This window comes from Amia ocellicauda, chromosome 20 (assembly GCF_036373705.1).
Source record: "Amia ocellicauda isolate fAmiCal2 chromosome 20, fAmiCal2.hap1, whole genome shotgun sequence".
Classification (NCBI taxonomy): Eukaryota; Metazoa; Chordata; class Actinopteri; order Amiiformes; family Amiidae; genus Amia; species Amia ocellicauda.
In genome coordinates, this window is record NC_089869.1 from 288,979 (window position 1) to 301,851 (window position 12,873).

General features: G+C 45.4%; 4 non-coding genes across 4 annotated transcripts; all 4 read right to left on the reverse strand.

The window, feature by feature from the left end:
* Nucleotides 1-883: 883 nt before the first annotated feature.
* Nucleotides 884-954, reverse strand: trnag-gcc (transfer RNA glycine (anticodon GCC)). The gene has a single exon. It is a non-coding gene; the product is annotated as a tRNA-Gly (tRNA).
* A 4,230-nt stretch (nucleotides 955-5,184) lies between these two features.
* Nucleotides 5,185-5,255, reverse strand: trnag-gcc (transfer RNA glycine (anticodon GCC)). The gene has a single exon. It is a non-coding gene; the product is annotated as a tRNA-Gly (tRNA).
* A 2,521-nt stretch (nucleotides 5,256-7,776) lies between these two features.
* trnag-gcc (transfer RNA glycine (anticodon GCC)) lies at nucleotides 7,777-7,847 on the reverse strand. Its single transcript has one exon. It is a non-coding gene; the product is annotated as a tRNA-Gly (tRNA).
* A 2,058-nt stretch (nucleotides 7,848-9,905) lies between these two features.
* Nucleotides 9,906-9,976, reverse strand: trnag-gcc (transfer RNA glycine (anticodon GCC)). The gene has a single exon. It is a non-coding gene; the product is annotated as a tRNA-Gly (tRNA).
* Nucleotides 9,977-12,873: the final 2,897 nt, after the last annotated feature.

The following is a 12,873-nucleotide window of genomic DNA, read 5'->3' on the forward strand; positions in this document are numbered from 1 at the left end:
AGATAGATGAGTGAGTGAGAGAGAGAGACAGACACAAATGTGTGGTTGTTACAATAATAGCCATCCTCTTCTATATAGATCGGGGATAACCATTGGCCGCGAATCAAGCAACAACCTCCCGAGTGGAAGGTGAGATATCTACCACTGTAGCACAAATGCTCAGGTGACAAGGGTTTCAAGTGGATGAACGAGGAATAAGTTCCAATCAGACTTAGACCTCGGGATAACTAAGGCACTGGAAACAGGAACGTACGTATGGGATGATGTAGAAAGAGGTACCAATCTTTATAGATAGATGAGTGAGTGAGAGAGAGAGACAGACACAAATGTCTGGTTGTTGCAATTATTTGCCATCCTGTTCTATATATAGAACGGGGAAAACCATTGGCCGCGAATCAAGCAATGAATTCCCGAGTGGCAGCTGAGATCTCTACCACTGTGGGACCAATGCTCAGGTGACATGGGTTTCAAATGGTTGAAAGAGGAATAAGTTCCAATCATACCCAGACCTCGGGATAACTAGGGCACGGGAAACAGGAACGTCTGGATGGGACGATGTAGAAAGAGGTACCAATCTTTACAGATAGATGAGTGAGTGAGAGAGAGAGAGAGACAGACACAAATGTCTGGTTGTTACAATAATAGCCATCCTCTTCTGTATAGATCGAGGATAACCATTGGCCGCGAATCAAGCAACAACCTCCCGAGTGGATGGTGAGATCTCTACCACTGTAGCACAAATGCTCAGGTGACAAGGGTTTCAAGTGGATGAAAGAGGAATAAGTACCGATGAGACTTAGATCTCGGGATTACTAAGTCACGGGTTACAGTATCGTCCGGATGGGACGATGTAATCATTGTCTTCTTTGCAGAATGAGGAAAATGCATTGGCCGGGAATCGAACCCGGGTCTCCCGCGTGGCAGGCGAGAATTCTACAACTGAACAACCAATGCTCAGGTTATGAAAATCTAAAGTGGTTGAATGTGAAAGAAGTACCAATCATTAAAGATAATTGGATAGATGAGTGAGTGAGTGAGACAGACACAAATGTCTGGTTGTTGCAATTATTTGCCATCCTCTACTATATAGAACGGGGAAAACCATTGGCCGCGAATCAAGCAAAGGCCTCCCGAGTAGCAGGTGAGGTCTCTACGTCTGTAGGACCAATGCTCAGGTGACAAGGGTTTCGAGTGGTTGAACAAGGAATAAGTAACAATCATTATAGATAGATGAGTGAGTGAAAGAGAGAGAGAGACAGACACAAATGTCTGGTTGTTACAATAATAGCCATCCTCTTCTATATAGATCGAGGATAACCATTGGCCGCGAATCAAGCAACAACCTCCCGAGTGGCAGGTGAGATTTCTAATACTGTCAGACCAATGGTCAGGTGACAAGGGTTTGAAATGGTTGAACGATGAATAAGTACCAATCAGACCAAGACCTCGGGATTACTAAGGCGCGGGAAACAGGAACGTCCGGATGGGATGATGTAGAAAGAAGTACCAATCATTATAGATAGATGAGTGAGTGAGTGACAGAGAGAGAGAGACAAATGTCTGGTTGTAACAATAATAGCTAACCTCTTCTATATAGAACGGAGAAAAAAATTGGCCGCGAATCAAGCAGACACCTCCCGAGTGGCAGGTGAGATCTCAACCACTGTAGGACCAATTCTCAGGTGATATGTGTTTGAACCGGCTGAAGGAGGAATAAGTACCAATCAGAACTTTAACCCATAAAACATGAATGATGCAGCCAACACGAGCCAATGAGGCACAGAAGAACCTCTGGATGGCACGATGCAGTCATCGTCGTCTATGCAGAAGGAGGAAAACGTACCAATCAGACCCAGACCTCAGGATTACTAAGGCGCGGGTATCAGGAACGTCCAGATGGGACGAAGTAGAAAGAAGTACCAATCATTATAAATAGATGACTGAGTTAGTGAGAGAGAGAGACAGAAAGACACAAATGTCTGGTTGTTGCAATTATTTGCCATCCTGTTCTATATAGAACGGGGAAAACCATTGGCCGCGAATCAAGCAAAGGCCTCCCGAGTTGCAGGTGAGGTCTCTACGTCTGTAGGACCAATGCTCAGGTGACAAGGGTTTGAAATGGTTGAAAGATGAATAAGTACCAATCAGACCAAGACCTCGGGATTACAAAGGCGCGGGAAACAGGAACGTCCGGATGGGATGATGTAGAAAGAAGTACCAATCATTATTAATAGATGACTGAGTTAGTGAGAGAGAGAGAGACAGGCTCAAATGTCTGGTTGTTACAATAATAGCCATCCTCTTCTACATAGAATGGGGAAAACCATTGGCCGCGAATCAAGCAACAACCTCCCGAGTGGCAGGTGAGATCTCTACCTCTGTCCGACCAATGCTCAGGTGATAAGGGTTTCAAGTGGATGAACGAGGAATAATTACCAATGAGAAATTTAACCCATAAAACATGAATGATGCAGCTAACACGAGCCAATGAGGCACAGACGAACCTCTGGATGGCACGATGCAGTCATCGTCGTCTATGCAGAAGGAGGAAAAAGTACCAATCAGACCCAGACCTCAGGATTACTAAGGCGCGGGAAACAGGAACGTCCGGATGGGATGATGTAGAAAGAAGTACCAATCATTATAGATAGATGAGTGAGTGAGTGAAAGAGAGAGAGAGACAGACACAAATGTCTGGTTGTTACAATAATAGCCATCCTCTTCTACATAGCATGGGGAAAACCATTGGCTGCGAATCAAGCAACAACCTCCCGAGTGGCAGGTGAGATCTCTACCACTGTAGCACAAATGCTCAGGTGACAAGGGTTTCAAGTGGATGAACGAGGAATAAGTACCGATGAGACTTAGATCTCGGGAATACTAAGTCACGGGTTACAGTAACGTCCGGATGGGACGATGTAATCTTGTCTTCTTTGCAGAACGAGGAAAATGCATTGGCCGCGAATCGAACCCGGGCCTCCCGCGTGACAGGCGAGAACTCTACCACTGAACAACCAATGCTCAGGTTATGAAAATCTTAAGTGGTTGAATGGGATAGAAGTACTAATCATTATAGATAATAGGATAGATGAGTGAGTGAGTGAGACAGACACAAATGTCTGGTTGTTGCAATGATTTGCCATCCTCTACTATATAGAACGGGGAAAACCATTGGCCGCGAATCAAGCAAAGGCCTCCCGAGTGGCAGGTGAGGTCTCTACGTCTGTAGGACCAATGCTCAGGTGACAAGGGTTTCGAGTAGTTGAACGAGGAATAAGTAACAATCATTATAGATAGATGAGTGAGTGAGTGACAGAGAGAGAGAGACAAATGTCCGGTTGTTACAATAATAGCCAACCTCTTCTATATAGAACGGAGAAAATAATTGGCCGCGAATCAAGCAGACACCTCCCGAGTGGCAGGTGAGATCTCTACCACTGTAGGACCAATTCTCAGCTGATAAGTGTTTGAACCGGCTGAAGGAGGAATAAGTACCAATCAGAACTTTAACCCATAAAACATGAATGATGCAGCCAACACGAGCCAATGAGGCACAGACGAACCTCTGGATGGCACGATGCAGTCATCGTCGTCTATGCAGATGGAGGAAAAAGTACCAATCAGACCCAGACCTCAGGATTACTAAGGTGTGGGTATCAGGAACGTCCAGATGGGACGAAGTAGAATGAAGGACCAATCATTATAAATAGATGACTGAGTTAGTGAGAGAGAGACACAGAAAGACACAAATGTCTGGTTGTTACAATAATAGCCATCCTCTTCTACATAGAATTGGGAAAACCATTGGCTGCGAATCAAGCAACAACCTCCCAAGTGGAAGGTGAGATCTCTACCACTGTTGGACCAATGGTCAGGTGACAAGGGTTTCAAATGGTTGAACGATGAATAAGTACCAATCAGACCAAGACCTCGGGATTACTAAGGCGCGGGAAACAGGAACGTCCGGATGGGATGATGTAGAAAGAAGTACCAATCATTATATATAGATGAGTGAGTGAGTGAAAGAGAGAGAGAGACAGACACAAATGTCTGGTTGTTACAATAATTCCCTTCCTCTTCTATATAGAACGGAGAAAAAAATTGGCCACGAATCAAGCAGACACCTTCGAGTGGCAGGTGAGATCTCTACCACTGTAGGACCAATGCTCAGGTCACAAGGGTTTCAAATGGTTGAACGATGAATAAGTACCAATCAGACCAAGACCTCGGGATTACTAAGGCGCGGGAAACAGGAACGTCCGGATGGGACGATGTAGAAAGAGGTACCAATCTTTACAGATAGATGAGTGAGTGAGAGAGAGAGACAGACACAAATGTGTGGTTGTTACAATAATAGCCATCCTCTTCTATATAGATCGGGGATAACCATTGGCCGCGAATAAAGCAACAACCTCCCGAGTGGAAGGTGAGATATCTACCACTGTAGCACAAATGCTCAGGTGACAAGGGTTTCAAGTGGATGAACGAGGAATAAGTTCCAATCATACCCAGACCTCGGGATAACTAGGGCACGGGAAACAGGAACGTCTGGATGGGACGATGTAGAAAGAGGTACCAATCTTTACAGATAGATGAGTGAGTGAGAGAGAGAGAGAGACAGACACAAATGTCTGGTTGTTACAATAATAGCCATCCTCTTCTACATAGAATGGGGAAAACCATTGGCCGCGAATCAAGCAACAACCTCCCGAGTGGAAGGTGAGATCTCTACCACTGTTGGACCAATGGTCAGGGGACAAGGGTTTGAAATGGTTGAACGATGAATAAGTACCAATCAGACCATGACCTCGGGATTACTAAGGCGCAGGAAACAGGAACGTCCGGATGGGATGATGTAGAAAGAAGTACCAATCATTATAGATTGATGAGTGAGTGAGTGAAAGAGAGAGAGAGACAGACACAAATGTCTGGTTGTTACAATAATAGCCATCCTCTTCTACATAGAATGGGGAAAACCATTGGCCGCGAATGAAGCAACAACCTCCCGAGTGGCAGGTGAGATCTCTACCACTGTCGGACCAATGCTCAGGTGACAAGGGTTTCAAGTGGATGAACGAGGAATAAGTACCGATGAGACTTAGATCTTGGGATTACTAAGTCAGGGTTACAGTAACGCCCGTATGGGACGATGTAATCATTGTCTTCTTTGCAGAACGAGGAAAATGCATTGGCCGGGAATCGGACCCGGGCCTCCCGCGTGGCAGGCGAGAATTCTACCACTGAACAACCAATGCTAAGGTTATGAAAATTTTAAGTGGTTGAATGGGAAAGAAGTACTAATCATTATAGATTATAGGATAGATGAGTGAGTGAGTGAGACAGACACAAATGTCTGGTTGTTGCAATTATTTGCCATCCTCTACTATATAGAACGGGGAAAACCATTGGCCGCGAATCAAGCAGACACCTCCCGAGTGGCAGGTGAGATCTCTACCAATGTAGGACCAATGCTCAGGTGACAAGTGTTTGAACCGGCTGAAGGAGGAATAAGTACCAATCAGAACTTTAACCCATAAAACATGAATGATGCAGCCAACACGAGCCAATGAGGCACAGACGAACCTCTGGATGGCATGATGCAGTCATCGTCGTCTATGCAGAAGGAGGAAAAAGTACCAATCAGACCCAGACCTCGGGATAACTAAGGCACGGGAAACAGGAACGTCCGGATGGGACGATGTAGAAAGAGGTACCAATCTTTTTAGATAGATGAGTGAGTGAGAGAGAGAGACAGACACAAATGTCTGGTTGTTGCAATAATTTGCCATCCTGTTCTATATAGAACGGGGAAAACCATTGGCCGCGAATCGAGCAATGAATTCCTGCGTGGCAGCTGAGATCTCTACCACTGTAGGACCAATGCTCAGGTGACAAGGGTATCAAGTGGATGAACGAGGAATAAGTACCAATCAGACCAAGACCTCGGGATTACTAAGGCGCGGGAAACAGGAACGTCCGGATTGGATGATGTAGAAAGAAGTACCAATCTTTATAGATAGATGAGTGAGTGAGTGAAAGAGAGAGAGAGACAGACACAAATGTCTGGTTGTTACAGTAATAGCCAGCCTCTTCTACATAGAATGGGGAAAACCATTGGCAGCGAATCAAGCAACAACCTCCCGAGTGGAAGGTGAGATCTCTACCACTGTCGGACCAATGGTCAGGTGACAAGGGTTTCAAATGGTTGAACGATGAATAAGTACCAATCAGACTTAGACCTCGGGATTACTAAGGCGCGGGTATCAGGAACGTCCAGATGGGACGAAGTAGAAAGAAGTACCAATCATTATAAATAGATGACTGAGTTAGTGAGAGAGAGAGACAGACACAAATGTCTGGTTGTTACAATAATAGCCATCCTCTTCTATATAGATCGGGGATAACCATTGTCCGCGAATCAAGCAACAACCTCCCGAGTGGCCGGTGAGATCGCTACCACTGGCGGACCAATGCTCAGGTGACAAGGGTTTCAAGAGGATGAAAGAGGAATAAGTTCCAATCATACCAAGACCTCGGGATAACTAAGGCACTGGAAACAGGAACGTCCGGATGGGACGATGTAGAAAGAGGTACCAATCTTTATAGATAGATGAGTGAGTGAGAGAGAGAGACAGACACAAATGTCTGGTTGTTACAATAATAGCCATCCTCTTCTACATAGAATGGGGAAAACCATTGGCCGCGAATCAAGGAACAACCTCCCGAGTGGAAGGTGAGATATCTACCACTGTAGCACAAATGCTCAGGTGACAAGGGTTTCAAGTGGATGAAAGAGGAATAAGTAACGATGAGACTTAGATCTCGGGATTACTAAGTCACAGGTTACAGTAACGTCCGGATGGGATGATGTAGAAAGAGGTACCAATCTTTATAGATAGATGAGTGAGTGAGAGAGAGAGACAGACACAAATGTGTGGTTGTTACAATAATAGCCATCCTCTTCTATATAGATCGGGGATAACCATTGGCCGCGAATCAAGCAACAACCTCCCGAGTGGAAGGTGAGATATCTACCACTGTAGCACAAATGCTCAGGTGACAAGGGTTTCAAGTGGATGAACGAGGAATAAGTTCCAATCATACCCAGACCTCGGGATAACTAGGGCACGGGAAACAGGAACGTCTGGATGGGACGATGTAGAAAGAGGTACCAATCTTTACAGATAGATGAGTGAGTGAGAGAGAGAGACAGACACAAATGTCTGGTTGTTACAATAATAGCCATCCTCTTCTACATAGAATGGGGAAAACCATTGGCCGCGAATCAAGCAACAACCTCCCGAGTGGAAGGTGAGATCTCTACCACTGTTGGACCAATGGTCAGGGGACAAGGGTTTGAAATGGTTGAACGATGAATAAGTACCAATCAGACCATGACCTCGGGATTACTAAGGCGCAGGAAACAGGAACGTCCGGATGGGATGATGTAGAAAGAAGTACCAATCATTATAGATTGATGAGTGAGTGAGTGAAAGAGAGAGAGAGACAGACACAAATGTCTGGTTGTTACAATAATAGCCATCCTCTTCTACATAGAATGGGGAAAACCATTGGCCGCGAATGAAGCAACCACCTCCCGTGTGGCAGGTGAGATCTCTACCACTGTCGGACCAATGCTCAGGTGACAAGGGTTTCAAGTGGATGAACGAGGAATAAGTACCGATGAGACTTAGATCTCGGGATTACTAAGTCAGGGTTACAGTAACGCCCGTATGAGACGATGTAATCATTGTCTTCTTTGCAGAACGAGGAAAATGCATTGGCCGGGAATCGAACCCGGGCCTCCCGCGTGGCAGGCGAGAATTCTACCACTGAACAACCAATGCTAAGGTTATGAAAATCTTAAGTGGTTGAATGGGAAAGAAGTACTAATCTTTAAAGATAATTGGATAGATGAGTGAGTGAGTGAGACAGACACAAATGTCTGGTTGTTGCAATTATTTGCCATCCTCTACTATATAGAACGGGGAAAACCATTGGCCGCGAATCAAGCAGACACCTCCCGAGTGGCAGGTGAGATCTCTACCAATGTAGGACCAATGCTCAGGTGACAAGTGTTTGAACCGGCTGAAGGAGGAATAAGTACCAATCAGAACTTTAACCCATAAAACATGAATGATGCAGCCAACACGAGCCAATGAGGCACAGACGAACCTCTGGATGGCACGATGCAGTCATCGTCGTCTATGCAGAAGGAGGAAAAAGTACCAATCAGACCCAGACCTCGGGATAACTAAGGCACGGGAAACAGGAACGTCCGGATGGGACGATGTAGAAAGAGGTACCAATCTTTATAGATAGATGAGTGAGTGAGAGAGAGAGACAGACACAAATGTCTGGTTGTTGCAATTATTTGCCATCCTCTACTATATAGAACGGGGAAAACCATTGGCCGCGAATCAAGCAGACACCTCCCGAGTGGCAGGTGAGATCTCTACCAATGTAGGACCAATGCTCAGGTGACAAATGTTTGAACCGGCTGAAGGAGGAATAAGTACCAATCAGAACTTTAACCCATAAAACATGAATGATGCAGCCAACACGAGCCAATGAGGCACAGACGAACCTCTGGATGGCACGATGCAGTCATCATCGTCTATGCAGAAGGAGGAAAAAGTACCAATCAGAACCAGACCTCGGGATAACTAAGGCACGGGAAACAGGAACGTCCGGATGGGACGATGTAGAAAGAGGTACCAATCTTTATAGATAGATGAGTGAGTGAGAGAGAGAGACAGACACAAATGTCTGGTTGTTGCAATTATTTGCCATCCTGTTCTATATAGAACGGGGAAAACCATTGGCCGCGAATCGAGCAATGAATTCCTGCGTGGCAGCTGAGATCTCTACCACTGTAGGACCAATGCTCAGGTGACAAGGGTATCAAGTGGATGAACGAGGAATAAGTACCAATCAGACCAAGACCTCGGGATTACTAAGGCGCGGGAAACAGGAACGTCCGGATGGGACGATGTAGAAAGAGGTACCAATCTTTATAGATAGATGAGTGAGTGAGAGAGAGAGACAGACACAAATGTGTGGTTGTTACAATAATAGCCATCCTCTTCTATATAGATCGGGGATAACCATTGGCCGCGAATCAAGCAACAACCTCCCGAGTGGAAGGTGAGATATCTACCACTGTAGCACAAATGCTCAGGTGACAAGGGTTTCAAGTGGATGAACGAGGAATAAGTTCCAATCATACCCAGACCTCGGGATAACTAGGGCACGGGAAACAGGAACGTCTGGATGGGACGATGTAGAAAGAGGTACCAATCTTTACAGATAGATGAGTGAGTGAGAGAGAGAGAGAGACAGACACAAATGTCTGGTTGTTACAATAATAGCCATCCTCTTCTACATAGAATGGGGAAAACCATTGGCCGCGAATCAAGCAACAACCTCCCGAGTGGAAGGTGAGATCTCTACCACTGTTGGACCAATGGTCAGGGGACAAGGGTTTGAAATGGTTGAACGATGAATAAGTACCAATCAGACCATGACCTCGGGATTACTAAGGCGCAGGAAACAGGAACGTTCGGATGGGATGATGTAGAAAGAAGTACCAATCATTATAGATTGATGAGTGAGTGAGTGAAAGAGAGAGAGAGACAGACACAAATGTCTGGTTGTTACAATAATAGCCATCCTCTTCTACATAGAATGGGGAAAACCATTGGCCGCGAATGAAGCAACAACCTCCCGTGTGGCAGGTGAGATCTCTACCACTGTCGGACCAATGCTCAGGTGACAAGGGTTTCAAGTGGATGAACGAGGAATAAGTACCGATGAGACTTAGATCTCGGGATTACTAAGTCAGGGTTACAGTAACGCCCGTATGGGACGATGTAATCATTGTCTTCTTTGCAGAACGAGGAAAATGCATTGGCCGGGAATCGAACCCGGGCCTCCCGCGTGGCAGGCGAGAATTCTACCACTGAACAACCAATGCTAAGGTTATGAAAATCTTAAGTGGTTGAATGGGAAAGAAGTACTAATCTTTAAAGATAATTGGATAGATGAGTGAGTGAGTGAGACAGACACAAATGTCTGGTTGTTGCAATTATTTGCCATCCTCTACTATATAGAACGGGGAAAACCATTGGCCGCGAATCAAGCAGACACCTCCCGAGTGGCAGGTGAGATCTCTACCAATGTAGGACCAATGCTCAGGTGACAAGTGTTTGAACCGGCTGAAGGAGGAATAAGTACCAATCAGAACTTTAACCCATAAAACATGAATGATGCAGCCAACACGAGCCAATGAGGCACAGACGAACCTCTGGATGGCACGATGCAGTCATCGTCGTCTATGCAGAAGGAGGAAAAAGTACCAATCAGACCCAGACCTCGGGATAACTAAGGCACGGGAAACAGGAACGTCCGGATGGGACGATGTAGAAAGAGGTACCAATCTTTATAGATAGATGAGTGAGTGAGAGAGAGAGACAGACACAAATGTCTGGTTGTTGCAATTATTTGCCATCCTGTTCTATATAGAACGGGGAAAACCATTGGCCGCGAATCGAGCAATGAATTCCTGCGTGGCAGCTGAGATCACTACCACTGTAGGACCAATGCTCAGGTGACAAGGGTATCAAGTGGATGAACGAGGAATAAGTACCAATCAGACCAAGACCTCGGGATTACTAAGGCGCGGGAAACAGGAACGTCCGGATGGGATGATGTAGAAAGAAGTACCAATCATTATAGATAGATGAGTGAGTGAGTGAAAGAGAGAGAGAGACAGACACAAATGTCTGGTTGTTACAGTAATAGCCATCCTCTTCTACATAGAATGGGGAAAACCATTGGCAGCGAATCAAGCAACAACCTCCCGAGTGGAAGGTGAGATCTCTACCACTGTCGGACCAATGGTCAGGTGACAAGGGTTTCAAATGGTTGAACGATGAATAAGAACCAATCAGACTTAGACCTCGGGATAACTAAGGCACGGGAAACAGGAACGTCCGGATGGGACGATGTAGAAAGAGGTACCAATCTCTATAGATAGATGAGTGAGTGAGAGAGAGAGACAGACACAAATGTCTGGTTGTTACAATAATAGCCATCCTCTTCTACATAGAATGGGGAAAACCATTGGCCGCGAATCAAGCAACAACCTCCCTAGTGGAAGGTGAGATCTCTACCACTGTCGGACCAATGGTCAGGTGACAAGAGTTTCAAATGGTTGAACGATGAATAAGTACCAATCAGACTTAGACCTCAGGATTACTAAGGCGCGGGTATCAGGAACGTCCAGATGGGACGAAGTAGAAAGAAGTACCAATCATTATAAATAGATGACTGAGTTAGTGAGAGAGAGAGACAGACACAAATGTCTGGTTGTTACAATAATAGCCATCCTCTTCTATATAGATCGGGGATAACCATTGTCCGCGAATCAAGCAACAACCTCCCGAGTGGCCGGTGAGATCGCTACCACTGGCGGACCAATGCTCAGGTGACAAGGGTTTCAAGTGGATGAAAGAGGAATAAGTTCCAATCATACCCAGACCTCGGGATAACTATGGCACTGGAAACAGGAACGTCCGGATGGGACAATGTAGAAAGAGGTACCAATCTTTATAGATAGATGAGTGAGTGAGAGAGAGAGACAGACACAAATGTCTGGTTATTACAATAATAGCCATCCTCTTCTACATAGAATGGGGAAAACCATTGGCCGCGAATCAAGCAACAACCTCCCGAGTGGAAGGTGAGATATCTACCACTGTAGCACAAATGCTCAGGTGACAAGGGTTTCAAGTGGATGAACGAGGAATAAGTAACGATGAGACTTAGATCTCGGGATTACTAAGTCACAGGTTACAGTAACGTCCGGATGGGATGATGTAGAAAGAAGTACCAATCATTATAGATAGATGAGTTAGTGAGTGAAAGAGAGAGAGAGAGACAGACACAAATGTCTGGTTGTTACAATAATTCCCATCCTCTTCTATATAGAACGGAGAAAAAAATTGGCCACGAATCAAGCAGACACCTCCGAGTGGCAGGTGAGATCTCTACCACTGTAGGACCAATTCTCAGGTGATAGGTGTTTGAACCGGCTGAAGGAGGAATAAGTACCAATCAGAACTTTAACCCATAAAACATGAATGATGCAGCCAACACGAGCCAATGAGGCACAGACGAACCTCTGGATGGCACGATGCAGTCATCATCGTCTATGCAGAAGGAGGAAAAAGTACCAATCAGACCCAGACCTCAGGATTACAAAGGCGCGGGTATCAGGAACGTCCAGATGGGACGAAGTAGAAAGAAGTACCAATCATTATAAATAGATGACAGAGTAAGTGAGAGAGAGAGAGAGACAGACACAAATATCTGGTTGTTGCAATGATTTGCCATCCTCTACTATATAGAACGAGGAAAACCATTGGCCGCGAATCAAGCAAAGGCCTCCCGAGTGGCAGGTGAGGTCTCTACGTCTGTAGGACCAATGCTCAGGTGACAAGGGTTTCGAGTAGTTGAACAAGGAATAAGTAACAATCATTATAGATAGATGAGTGAGTGAGTGACAGAGAGAGAGAGACAATTGTCTGGTTGTTACAATAATAGCTAACCTCTTCTATATAGAACGGAGAAAAATATTGGCCGCGAATCAAGCAGACACCACCCGAGTGGCAGGTGAGATCTCTACCACTGTAGGACCAATTCTCAGGTGATAAGTGTTTGAACCGGCTGAAGGAGGAATAAGTACCAATCAGAACTTTAACCCATAAAACATGAATGATGCAGCCAACACGAGCCAATGAGGCACAGACGAACCTCTGGATGGCACGATGCAGTCATCGTCGTCTATGCAGAAGGAGGAAAACGTACCAA